This window comes from Oncorhynchus clarkii, unplaced genomic scaffold (genome assembly GCF_045791955.1).
Source record: "Oncorhynchus clarkii lewisi isolate Uvic-CL-2024 unplaced genomic scaffold, UVic_Ocla_1.0 unplaced_contig_12550_pilon_pilon, whole genome shotgun sequence".
Classification (NCBI taxonomy): Eukaryota; Metazoa; Chordata; class Actinopteri; order Salmoniformes; family Salmonidae; genus Oncorhynchus; species Oncorhynchus clarkii.
The window spans coordinates 76,679-89,546 of record NW_027258257.1 but is presented as its reverse complement, the minus strand read 5'-3'; positions in this window follow the sequence as shown (position 1 = coordinate 89,546).

The window sequence follows — 12,868 nt, the reverse complement described above, 5'->3', positions numbered from 1 at the left end:
AATACAATGCATACAGTATACCACACAGAATGGCATACAGTATACCACATAGAATACAATGCATACAGTATACCACATAGAATGGGACAAATACAGTGCATACAGTATACCACACAGAATGGGACAAATACAGTGCATACAGTATACCACATAGAATGGGACAAATACAATGCATACAGTATACCACACAGAATGGGACAAATACAGTGCATACAGTATACCACACAGAATGGGACAAATACAGTGCGTACTGTATACCACACAGAATGGGACAAATACAGTGCCTACAGTATACCACACAGAATGGGACAAATACAGTGCCTACAGTATACCACACAGAATGGGACAAATAAAATAAAACGGTGGCCTACATAATCATGTCTGACAGTACCTTGCTAATTTCAGCAGTGACAGTGGGCTGAATATGATGTTCTACCTGTGGTACGGAGCGTGTGAAAGGAAAGAGGAGGAGGAAGGTGACATTTCCCAGAAGCTGAGCCTCACCAGGACCCGACAGCAGACACCTACTTATGTCTCTCTCTCTCTGGGATGATTACAACAAAGACGGAACTGATTCAGTCCCCTAGCAGAATCCTGCCTCTAACAATCTGCCCAAAACAGTAGTCTAACACGCAGCCCACCTCTCCAGAGTGGCACAAGGTATTTTATATCCCATCGATCAACTTAACACAACGGCCTCTGTTCTCTAACTCGAAGAAAACTACTTCCTGGAGTCCCTACTAACAGCTTTCTTTGTCAAATGCCACATCCAATGCAGAGTCACAATGTATAAACTACGGAATCCTTAACTTTTGCCAAAACTTCAAATCAAACAAGCCACCAGACTGCTGAACACTTGAACTGGACTGACTCACGCACACACGCACGCACGCACGCACGCACGCACGCACGCACGCACGCACGCACACACACACACACACACACACACACACACACACACACACACACACACACACACACACACACACACAAACACACGCTGCTACCAGACAGACTCTTTTTATGCTGCTCAGTTTGTACACTGCCACCCCCCTTTCCCCAATATACATGTAAATATTGGACTATAAATTATTTAGGCTAGAATGTTTATTCTATTCTACTGAGCAATTTCCAAAATGTTCGTATTCTTATCTTGTATTATTTCTTATTACTGCAAGTAAGCATTTGGTTGGACGATGTATACCATGCATATCCCGTACATACGACTAATACAACTTTTTAATACTATTTCATCTTTGTTGCTGAGTCATGGTGGGTGCAGTCGGCTGAAATGGAGAGCAGGGTGTGCTGAGGTCAGCGTTAGGCCTCAGTGAACACCGTTTTCTAGTAGTGGCTCCCATTAACAATTTGGCTACATTGTCCATCTTAAATATGAGACAGTAAACAGTAGAAAGATGTGTGTCAGGGGGAAGGAGAGCTGTAGTGAAGCCAGGTGTCAGACCCACTCTAAATGCTGGTTCTCAACGCAGAGGACTCTTGTCGCTGGGTGACTTTGGACGGCTCATAATAATGACTGCAATGAAGTGAATGTAATAGTATCAAACACAAGGAGATCATGGGTCTGATGTGTTGGATACCATTCCATTCATTCCATTCCAGCCATTACTATGAGCAGCCATTACTATGAGCAGCCATTACTATGAGCTTGTCCTCCCCAATGAAGGTACCACCAGCCGTCTGTGTGTTAGAATGTCATTAGCACAACATAAGAGGTTCCCTGTGTTTAGTCATGTTTAGACAGTTAACATATCAAATGATGTAACACGGTCATGCTGCATGGAGCAAACAGCTACTCTAAATTGCAGCCCGTGGCAAACCTGTTATTATGTCTGACAGACAGGTACCTTAGCTAAACACTTTGACATGAGGGCGTAAAGTCACTTTTCATCAGTGCTGTGTCTGTTCGTCAACTGTGCTGTGTCTGTACAGTCATCGTTCTTCAGAGGCTAGCTCCCTCCCGGTCACCAGTCTATGCTAGCTAGCAGCTCAATTACGATATGTCCTCTCTGAAGCTAATCAAGCCCTTTCACTGTTCTTCCTCTGTGAACAAGACCGTCATTAGCCCAATTCCCCTCCCCCCCTCTAATGGTTAATGTGCATGGCTTTAACCTCCTGAGCCAAATAGCAGGTTTAGACACAGTACGAAGACTAGAGGGACATTCTGGACACCGGTTTAGACAATAGAGGAATCAACAAAGCAGGAAATGGGTGTTTTTATCTGGGGTAATAACAACCTGTGTCTGTGGGAATGTTGGGTGTTCTGGCACAGCTGTTAGGACAACTTGGAGACTGCATAAGAAGATGACTTACCGAAGAGTCTTACCTTCAGAATCAAGACCTTTAGAATCAAGACCATTAGAATCAACACCTTCAGAATCAACACCTTCAGAGTCAAGATCTTCAGAATCAAGATCTTCAGAAACAAGACCTTCAGTATCAAGACCTTCAGAATCAAGACCTTCAGAATCAAGACCTTCTGAAACAAGACCTTCAGAGTCAAGACCTTCAGTATCAAGACAAGACCTTCAGAGTAAGACCTTCAAGACCTTCAGAGTCAAGACCTTCAGAGTCAAGACCTTCAGAATCAAGACCTTCAGAGTCAAGACCTTCAGAATCAAGACCTTCAGAGTCAAGACCTTCAGAGTCAAGACCTTCAGAGTCAAGACCTTCAGAATCAAGACCTTCAGAGTCAAGACCTTCAGAGTCAAGACCTACAGAATAAAGCCACAGCTATTTCTTTTTCTTTTTTTTCTGCAGAGATTCCATGCTCGCCATCCTGGCTGAATTACTCATTAGTAGCATTCAAACACATTTATTTAATATTCAGTAATCACAGAATGTACACAAACGGCATGTTTGTTTAACAGTAAATAATTGATATTTATTCTACTCTAACTGTATGTAGTTACACTATCAACTGGTATAATTTGAGGCAAACAAACAATATACTTTCTCAATTCTTTTCATCAGATAGACATCTAGAACATTGGCAATTTAGAGTGAAAATTGCCAAAATTGCTCCCAGCTAGAAAATATATATTCAGCTAGTCTAGCGACAAACTAGTGGAGAACGGAGATGGTAATGAAGGCTGTGGGTTATCTGGGAGACACATTTCTTCCCATTAAAATGTTTCCTCCCACTATTACCAACATAATTGCACCCACTTGACAAAAACATGGTCCACTGCTTGGTCAGCTGAAGATGAGTCACTCTGAACAATAACACAAACAGACAGGTTTATACAAATCCCAATTGTTGGTTAAAAGATGGGGATGTAAAATAAGCCTTATTGCTTTGCTTTTCTCTTGTCATCTGCCGTGGTGTGTGTAGTGATACTTCAGATAGAACAGTAAACAAGTATTTTTGCCTCATACCCATGGTATATAGTCTCGTATACACACGGCTGGGATGCAGTTTTAGCCAATGTACATTATTAACTGGGTAGTTCGAGCCCTGAACGCTGATTGGCTGAAAGCCATGGTATATCAGACCTTATACCATGGGTATGACAAAACATGCATTTGTATTCTTCTAACTACGATGGAAACCTGTTTATAATAGCAATAAGGCACCTCGGGGGTTTGTGGCATATGGCCAATATACCATGGTTAAGGGCTGTATCCAGGCAGTCTGCGTTGGGTCGTGCACAACAACAGCCCTTAGCCAAGGTATATTGGCCATATACCACACCCCCTCTGGCCTTATGGCTTAAATAACACAATAACTATATGGCAACAACAGTCCTCTTTCTGCCAATCCAAGCCCTGACAGGGGAACCAGGCTAATGATTGAAGGTTCATAGTTTATTCTGCTCTTTACCTGACATTTAAATAGGAAGGTACCATTTGGCAGGTAGCTAGTTAATAATTGTGTTGAATTGAGGTATCAATACCTTTTTGTTTCCACATAATTTCTTAGTAAATACTAGATACAATAATTACCATATTAAATAATACTGTGTAATGTAAGTGTTACAGATTGAAGCTCTCATGTCTCCTGGCACTGGCAGATCAATGATGGGTCTAATTATGAACCCTTGGCCAGTGAGCGTTCTCTATGGATTTTTTCATTGGAAAATTACCATGGCAGTGACCCGCGACACAACCAACCAAGGAGCTGGTTGGCGCTGGGGGTTTTGGATACACAGTATATATAGAGGAAATGTAAATGTTTTAAATATCCTCTCCGGTGTGAGTGGAAAACGTGGGAAAGATGATTTATTCTCAGGACAGAAAACGTCTTATGATTCTCTAGAATCTAGATGGGATATCATGTATATCCAGGAGGAAAGAGAACTTTCATTTCCCTTGACGACACATTGCACCCTCAACCATTTATAACTCTATCTGAAATGTGTGGCGCGCACACACGCACACACACACACACACACACACACACACACACACTCACACACACACACTCACACACACACACACACGCGCACTCGTGCACACACACACACACACGCACACACGGTATAAACCTCAAGTCATTTTCATTTCAGACGTTGGTTAAGAGATTGCATACAGCCATGCAGAAAATGGAAAATATCCCTTGAATTTTGAGTTACCTATTTGAATTTCCTTCCCTTACTTCCCAAAGATACACAATACAACCCAAAATGTCAGAATCCTTAACCTATAACCTTTAGATAAATTTGCTTAAAATAGTATAGTCAGATGTTAGCAGTTAAGCAATTAGAGAGTGAAATACTTTCCAAGAACAGCCGGGACAAGGACAAAGCCAATTCTAAATTGGTGTGACATTTACATTACGTGACTCATATGTGACTCATACAGTATGTGATGAACTATAAGCAGTGATTGAAATCAAACTACCCATCGTTGTCTAATCTGATGTAATGTAATTATGATTTATTGTTTATGCGTTGAGTATTCAGTAATATTTGATTAGGGACCCCATTAACAGTTGCCAAGGCTGCAGTTACTCTTCCTGGGTTCCAAACACATTAGGCACATAAGAAATACATAAAACAACAGTTACATCATATAACATTACGACACCACTACAAAACCAAATGTACAATACCAACATACAACTATACCACAGTGTACGTGTGTGTAGTGTGTGTGTGTGTGTGTGTGTGTGTGTGTGTGTGTGTGTGTGTGTGTGTGTGTGTGTGTGTGTGTGTGTGTGTCTCCGCATTGTTCCATATTTCCTCAGCACCAGTCCTAACGGGGAGTTGTGTTGACGAGCCCATTTCTTGCCTGTCAGACATACCGTTTGGTGCTGTCATGTAGCCCTCCATAACATATGACTCACTGCAACTCTTCCCCATCATAGGACTCTTACTGATGTAACATCAGCCCCCCTACACATCAACAGATGCCGACTTTCACAGAACGCAGCAGGGAAGGCTGGTTCAAACAAAACGCTCACGGCACAAACACAGGACACACACCTCGAGGTGTCATCACTCCAGTATCAAATCAAATCAAATCAAATTGTATTGGTCACAAACACGTGATTAGCAGATGTTATTGCGGGTGTAGCAAAAGGCTTGTGCTCCTAGCTCTGACAGTGCAGTACTATCTAACAAGTAATATCTAACAAATTACACAACATATACCCAATACACACAAATCTAAGTAGGAATCTATTAAGACTATATACATATGGAAGAGCAATGTCAGAGTGGAACGGACTAAGATACAGTAGAATAGTATAGAAAAAAACTGTCTATACATATGAGGTGAGTAATACACGATATGTAAGCATTATTAAGTGAATGAGATACCGTAGAACAGTTTAGAATACAGTATATACATATGAGATGAGTAATGCCAGATACATATGTAAACTTATTAAGTGAATGAGATACCGTAGAACAGTTTAGAATACAGTATATACATATGAGATGAGTAATGCCAGATACATATGTAAACATTATTAAAGTGAGTAGTGTTCCATTCCTTAAAGGTGCCAGTGATTCCTGGTCTATGCCTACAGGCAGCTAGTGATGGCTGTTTAGCAGTCTGATAGCCTTGAGATAGAAGCTGTTTTTCAGTCTCACGGTCCCTGCTTTGATGAACCTGTACTGACCTCACCTTCTAGATGATAGTGGGGTGAACAGTCAGACGTTTTTGGCCTTCCTGTGACATCGGGTGCTGTAGGTGTCCTGGAGGGCAGGTAGTTTGCCCCCGGTAATGCGTTGGGAAGACCGCACCACCCTCTCTGGAGAGCCTTGTGGTTGCAGGCGGTGAAGTTACCGTACCAGGCTGTGATACAGCACAACCTGATGCTTTCAATTGTGCATCTGTAAAGATTTGTGAGGGTTTTAGGTGACAAGCCAAAGGCTTTGTTGCGCCTTCTTCACCATGCTGTCTGTGAGGGTGGTCCATTTCAGTTTGTCAGTGATGTGTGCGCCAAGGAACTTGAAGCTTTCCACCTCCTCCTCTGCGGTCCTGTTGATGTAGATAAGGTTGGTGCACCCTCTGCTGTTTCTTGAAGTCCATGATCATCTCCTTTGTTTTGTTGATGTTGAGTGAGAGGTTGTTTTCCAGGCACCACACTCCCAGAGCACTCACCTCCTCGCTGTAGGCTGTCTCGTCATCGTTGGTAATCAGGCCTACTACTGTTGTGTAGTCTGCAAACTTGATAATTGAGTTGGAGGCGTGCTTGGCCACGCAGTAATGGGTGAACAGGGAATACAAGATGGGGCTGAGCACGCACCCTTGTGGGGCCCAGGTGTTGAGGATCAGCGGAGTGGAGGTGATGTTTCCTACCTTTACCACCTGGGGGTGGTCCGTCAGGAAGTTCAGGACCCAGTTGCACAGGACAGGGTTCAGACCAGGGCCTCAAGCTTAATAATGAGCTTGGAGGGTACTATGGTGTTGAATGCTGAGTTGTTTAGTCAATAAACAGCATTCTTACATAGGTATTCCTCTTGTCCAGATTGGATAGGGCAGTGTGCAGAGTAATGGCGATTGCATCGTCTGTGGATCTAGTGGGGGGATACGCAAATTAAAGTGGGTCTAGGGTGGCAGGTAAGGTAGAGGTGATATGATCCTTGACTAGTCTCTCAAATCACTTCATGATGACAGAGGTGAGTGCTATGGGGCGATGGCCATTAAGTTCAGTTACCTTTGCCTTCTTGGGTATGGGAACAATGGTGGCCATCTTGAATCATGTGGGGACAGCAGACTGGGATATTGAGAGATTGAATATGCCAATAAACACACCAGCCAGCTGGTCTGCGCATGCTCTGAGGATGCAGCTAGGGATGCCTTCTGGACTAGCAGCCTTGTGAGGGTTAACACGTTTAAATGTTTTACTCGCGTCGGCCACGTAGAAGGAGAGCCCACAGTCCTTGGTAGCAGGTCGCGTCGGTGGAACTGTGTTATCCTCAAAGAGTGCATAGAATGTGTTTAGCCTGTCCTGAAGCAAGACGTCATTCTCGGGGGACATGACATGTACAGTTGAAGTCGGAAGTTTACATACACCTTAACCAAATACATTTAAACTCAGTTACACACAATTCCTGACATTTAATCCTAGTAAAAATTCAATTTCTTCGGTCAGTTAGGATCACCACTTTATTTTAAGAATGTGAAATGTCAGAATAATAGTAGAGAGTGATTTATTTAAGCTTTTATTTAATTCATCACATTCCCAGTGGGTCAGAAGTTCACATACACTCAATTAGTATTTGGTAGCATTGCTGTAAAATGTTTAACTTGAGTCAAACGTTTCGGGTAGCCTTCCACAAGCTTCCCACAATAAGTTGGGTGAATTTCGGACCGTTCCTCCTGACAGAGCAGCTGTAACTGAGTCAGGTTTGTAGGCCTCCTTGCTCGCACACACTTTTTCAGTTCTACCCACAATTTTCTATTGGATTGAGGTCAGGGCTTTGTGATGACCACTCCAATACCTTGACTTTGTTGTCCTTAAGCCATCTTGCCACAACTTTGGAAGTATGCTTCGGGTCATTGTCCATTTGGAAGACCCATTTTTGCGACCAATCTTTAACTTCCTGACTGATGTCTTGAGATGTTGCTTCAATATATTTACATAATTTTCCTCCCTCATGACGCCATCTATTTTGTGAAGTGCACACGTCCCTCCTGCAGCAAAGCACCCCCACAACATGATGCTGCCACCCCCGTGCTTCACGGTTGGGATGGTGTTCTTCGGCTTGCAAGCCTCCCATTTTTCCTCCAAACATAACGATGGTCATTATGGCCAAACAGTTCTATTTTTGTTTCATCAGACCAGAGGACATTTCTCCAAAAAGTACGATCTTTGTCCCCATGTGCAGTTGCAAACCGTAGTCTGGCTTTTTTATGGCGGTTTTGGAGCAGTGGCTTTTTCCTTGCTGAGCGGCCTTTCAGGTTATGTAGATACAGGACTCATTTTACTGTGGATATATATACTTTTGTACCTGTTTCCTCCAGCATCTTCACAAGGTCATTTGCTGTTGTTCTGGGATTGATTTGCACTTTTCGCACCAAGGTACGTTCATCTCTAGGAGACAACGTGTCTCCTTCCTGAGCGGTATGACAGCTGCGTGGTCCCGTGGTGTTTATACCTGCGTACTATTGTTTGTACAGATGAACGTGGTACATTCAGGCATTTGGAAATTGTTACCAAGGATGAACCAGACTTGTGGAGGTCTACAATTTTTTATCTGAGGTCTTGGCTGATTTCTTTTGATTTTCCCTTGAAGTCAAGCAAAGAGGCACTGAGTTTAAAGGTAGGCCTTGAAATACATCCACAGGTACAAATGACTCAAATGATGTTAATTAGCCAATCAGAAGCTTCTAAAGCCATGACATCATTTTATGGAATTTTCCAATCTGTTTAAAGGCACAGTCAATTTAGTGTATGTAAACTTCTGACCCACTGGAATTGTAATACAGTGAATTGTAAGTTAAATAATCTGTCTGTAAACAATTGTTGTCAAAATTACTTGTATCATGCACACAGTAGATGTCCTAACCTACTTGCCAAAACTATAGTTTGTTTACAAGACATTTGTGGAGTGGTTGAAAACGAGTTTTAATGACTCCAATCTAAGTGTATGTAAACTTCCAACTTCAACTGTATGTTACTGTCACTATTGAGAGTGAAGGCACTTACAACTGAATGCAATGTGTTTTATTAGCCACATGGTTTGGTTGTTTTTGGAGGCTGATCCTTCTGGCTGTCTCCATGGTGCTGCCTGTCCAACTCGTCAGATAGTTCATGTTGAACCAGGACAGAATTAATTGACTGCCGGCTGCTCTGGATATGAAAGGGCCCTTGCCTGCCCTTTCTATAGTATTCATCACGCATCTCAGAAATCTCTGTCCCTCTCATTGCTATCAATCCCTCCCTCCCTCTCTTCTCCCCATCTCCCTCCCTCTCTCCTTCCCATCTCTCTCCCTCTCTTCTCCCCATCTCCCTCCCTCTCTCCCCATCTCCCTCCCTCTATTCTCCCCATCTCCCTCCCGCTCTCTCCCCATCTCCCTCCCTCAGTCCTCCCCATCTCCCTCCTTCTCTTCTCCCCATCTCCCTCCCTCAGTCCTCCCCATCTCCCTCCCTCTCTCTCCCCATCTCCCTCCCTTCTCCCCATCTCCCTCCCTCTCTTCTCCCCATCTCCCTCCCTCAGTCCTCCTCATCTCCCTCCCTCTCTCCTCCACAATCTCCCTCCCTTCTCCCCATCTCTCTCCCTTTCTCTCCCCATCTCCCTCCCACTCTCTCCTCATCTCCCTCCCTCTCTCTCCCCATCTCGCTCCCTTCTCCCCATCTCCCTCCCTCTCTCCTCCACAATCTCCCTCCCTCTCTCTCCCCATCTCCCTCCCTCCCTCCCTTCTCCCCATCTCCCTCCCACTCTCTCCCCATCTCTCTCCCCATCTCCCTCCCACTCTCTCCTCATCTCCCTCCCCATCTCCCTCCCTCCCTTCTCCCCATCTCTCTCCCTTTCTCTCCCCATCTCCCTCCCACTCTCTCCTCATCTCCCTCCCTCTCTCTCCCCATCTCGCTCCCTTCTCCCCATCTCCCTCCCTCTCTCCTCCACAATCTCCCTCCTTCTCTCTCCCCATCTCCCTCCCTCCCTTCTCCCCATCTCCCTCCCTCAGTCCTCCCCATCTCCCTCCCTCTCTCCTCCACAATCTCCCTCCCCATCTCCCTCCCTCCCTTCTCCCCATCTCTATCCCTTTCTCTCCCCATCTCCCTCCCACTCTCTGCTCATCTCCCTCCCTCTCTCTTCCCATCTCGCTCCCTTCTCCCCATCTCCCTCCCTCTCTCCTCCACAATCTCCCTCCCTCTCTCTCCCCATCTCCCTCCCTCCCTCTCTTCTCCCCATCTCCCTCCCTCAGTCCTCCCCATCTCCCTCACTCTCTCCTCCACAATCTCCTTCCTGCCCTTCTTCCAATCTCCCTCCCTCTCGCCCCATCTCCCTCCCTCCCTTTTCCCCATCTCCCTCTCTCCCTTCTCCCCATCTCCCTCCCTCCCTTCTCCCCATCTCCTTCTCTCTCTTCTCCCCATCTCCCTCCCCTCTCTCCCCATCTCCCTCCCACCCTCTCCTCATCTCCCTCCATCTCCCTCACTCTCTTCTCCCCATCTCCATCCCACAGTCCTCCCCATCTCCCTCCCTCTCTCCTCCCCATCTCCCTCCCTCTCTCCTCCCCATCTCCCTCTCCCCTCCCCATCGCCCTCTCTCCACCCCCCATCTCTTCTCCCAATCTCCCTCCTCCCCATCTCTCTCCCTCCTCCCCAGACACCTCAAAGGGAGAGTCGTGACTTACTCCAATCCTAGGAGGAATTGTCACCGTCCTCACATGGCTGCACATGGACAGACTTGTTCTGTTCAACTTCAATCAGAACATTCCCATCATTTTTATGGAGGTTTTTTTTATTTTTTTATTTTTACCTTTTTTCACCTTTATTTAACCAGGTAGGCTAGTTGAGAACAAGTTCTCATTTGCAACTGCGACCTGGCCAAGATAAGGCATAGCAGTGTGAACAGACAACACAGAGTTACACATGGAGTAAACAATTAACAAGTCAATAACACAGTAGAAAAAAGGGGAGTCTATATATACATTGTGTGCAAAAGGCATGAGAAGGTAGGCAAATAATTACAATTATGCAGATTAACACTGGAGTGATAAATGATCAGATGGTTATGTAAAGGTAGAGATATTGGTGTGCAAAAGAGCAGAAAAATAAATAAATAAAAACAGTATGGGGATGAGGTAGGTGAAAATGGGTGGGCTATTTACCAATAGACTATGTACAGCTGCAGCGATCGGTTAGCTGCTCAGATAGCAGATGTTTGAAGTTGGTGAGGGAGATAAAAGTCTCCAACTTCAGCGATTTTTGCAATTTGTTCCAATCACAGGCAGCAGAGAACTGGAACGAAAGGCGGCCAAATGAGGTGTTGGCTTTAGGGATGATCAGTGAGATACACCTGCTGGAGCGCGTGCTACGGATGGGTGTTGCCATCGTAACCAGTGAACTGAGATAAGGCGGAGCTTTACCTAGCATGGACTTGTAGATGACCTGGAGCCAGTGGGTCTGGCGACGAATATGTAGCGAGGGCCAGCCGACTAGAGCATACAAGTCGCAGTGGTGGGTGGTATAAGGTGCTTTAGTGACAAAACGGATGGCACTGTGATAAACTGCATCCAGTTTGCTGAGTAGAGTGTTGGAAGCAATTTTGTAGATGACATCGCCGAAGTCGAGGATCGGTAGGATAGTCAGTTTTACTAGGGTAAGTTTGGCGGCGTGAGTGAAGGAGGCTTTGTTGCGGAATAGAAAGCCGACTCTTGATTTGATTTTCGATTGGAGATGTTTGATATGGGTCTGGAAGGAGAGTTTAGAGTCTAGCCAGACACCTAGGTACTTATAGATGTCCACATATTCAAGGTCGGAACCATCCAGGGTGGTGATGCTGGTCAGGCGTGCGGGTGCAGGCAGCGAACGGTTGAAAAGCATGCATTTGGTTTTACTAGCGTTTAAGAGCAGTTGGAGGCCACGGAAGGAGTGCTGTATGGCATTGAAGCTCGTTTGGAGGTTAGATAGCACAGTGTCCAAGGACGGGCCGGAAGTATATAGAATGGTGTCGTCTGCGTAGAGGTGGATCAGGGAATCGCCCGCAGCATGAGAAACATCATTGATATATACAGAGAAAAGAGTCGGCCCGAGAATTGAACCCTGTGGCACCCCCATAGAGACTGCCAGAGGACCGGACAGCATGCCTTCCGATTTGACACACTGAACTCTGTCTGCAAAGTAATTGGTGAACCAGGCAAGGCAGTCATCCGAAAAACCGAGGCTACTGAGTCTGCCAATAAGAATACGGTGATTGACAGAGTCGAAAGCCTTGGCAAGGTCTATGAAGACGGCTGCACAGTACTGTCTTTTATCGATGGCGGTTCTGATATCGTTTAGTACCTTGAGCGTGGCTGAGGTACACCCGTGACCGGCTCGGAAACCAGATTGCACAGCGGAGAAGGTACGGTGGGATTCAAGATGGTCAGTGATCTGTTTGTTGACTTGGCTTTCGAAGACCTTAGATAGGCAGGGCAGGATGGATATTGGTCTGTAACAGTTTGGGTCCAGGGTGTCGCCCCCTTTGAAGAGGGGGATGACTGCGGCAGCTTTCCAATCCTTGGGGATCTCAGACGATATGAAAGAGAGGTTGAACAGGCTGGTAATAGGGGTTGCGACAATGGCGGCGGATAGTTTCAGGAATAGAGGGTCCAGATTGTCAAGCCCAGCTGATTTGTAAGGGTCCAGGTTTTGCAGCTCTTTCAGAACATCTGCTATCTGGATTTGGGTAAAGGAGAACCTGGAGAGGCTTGGGCGAGTAGCTGCGGGGGGGGGGGGGGGGGGGGCTGT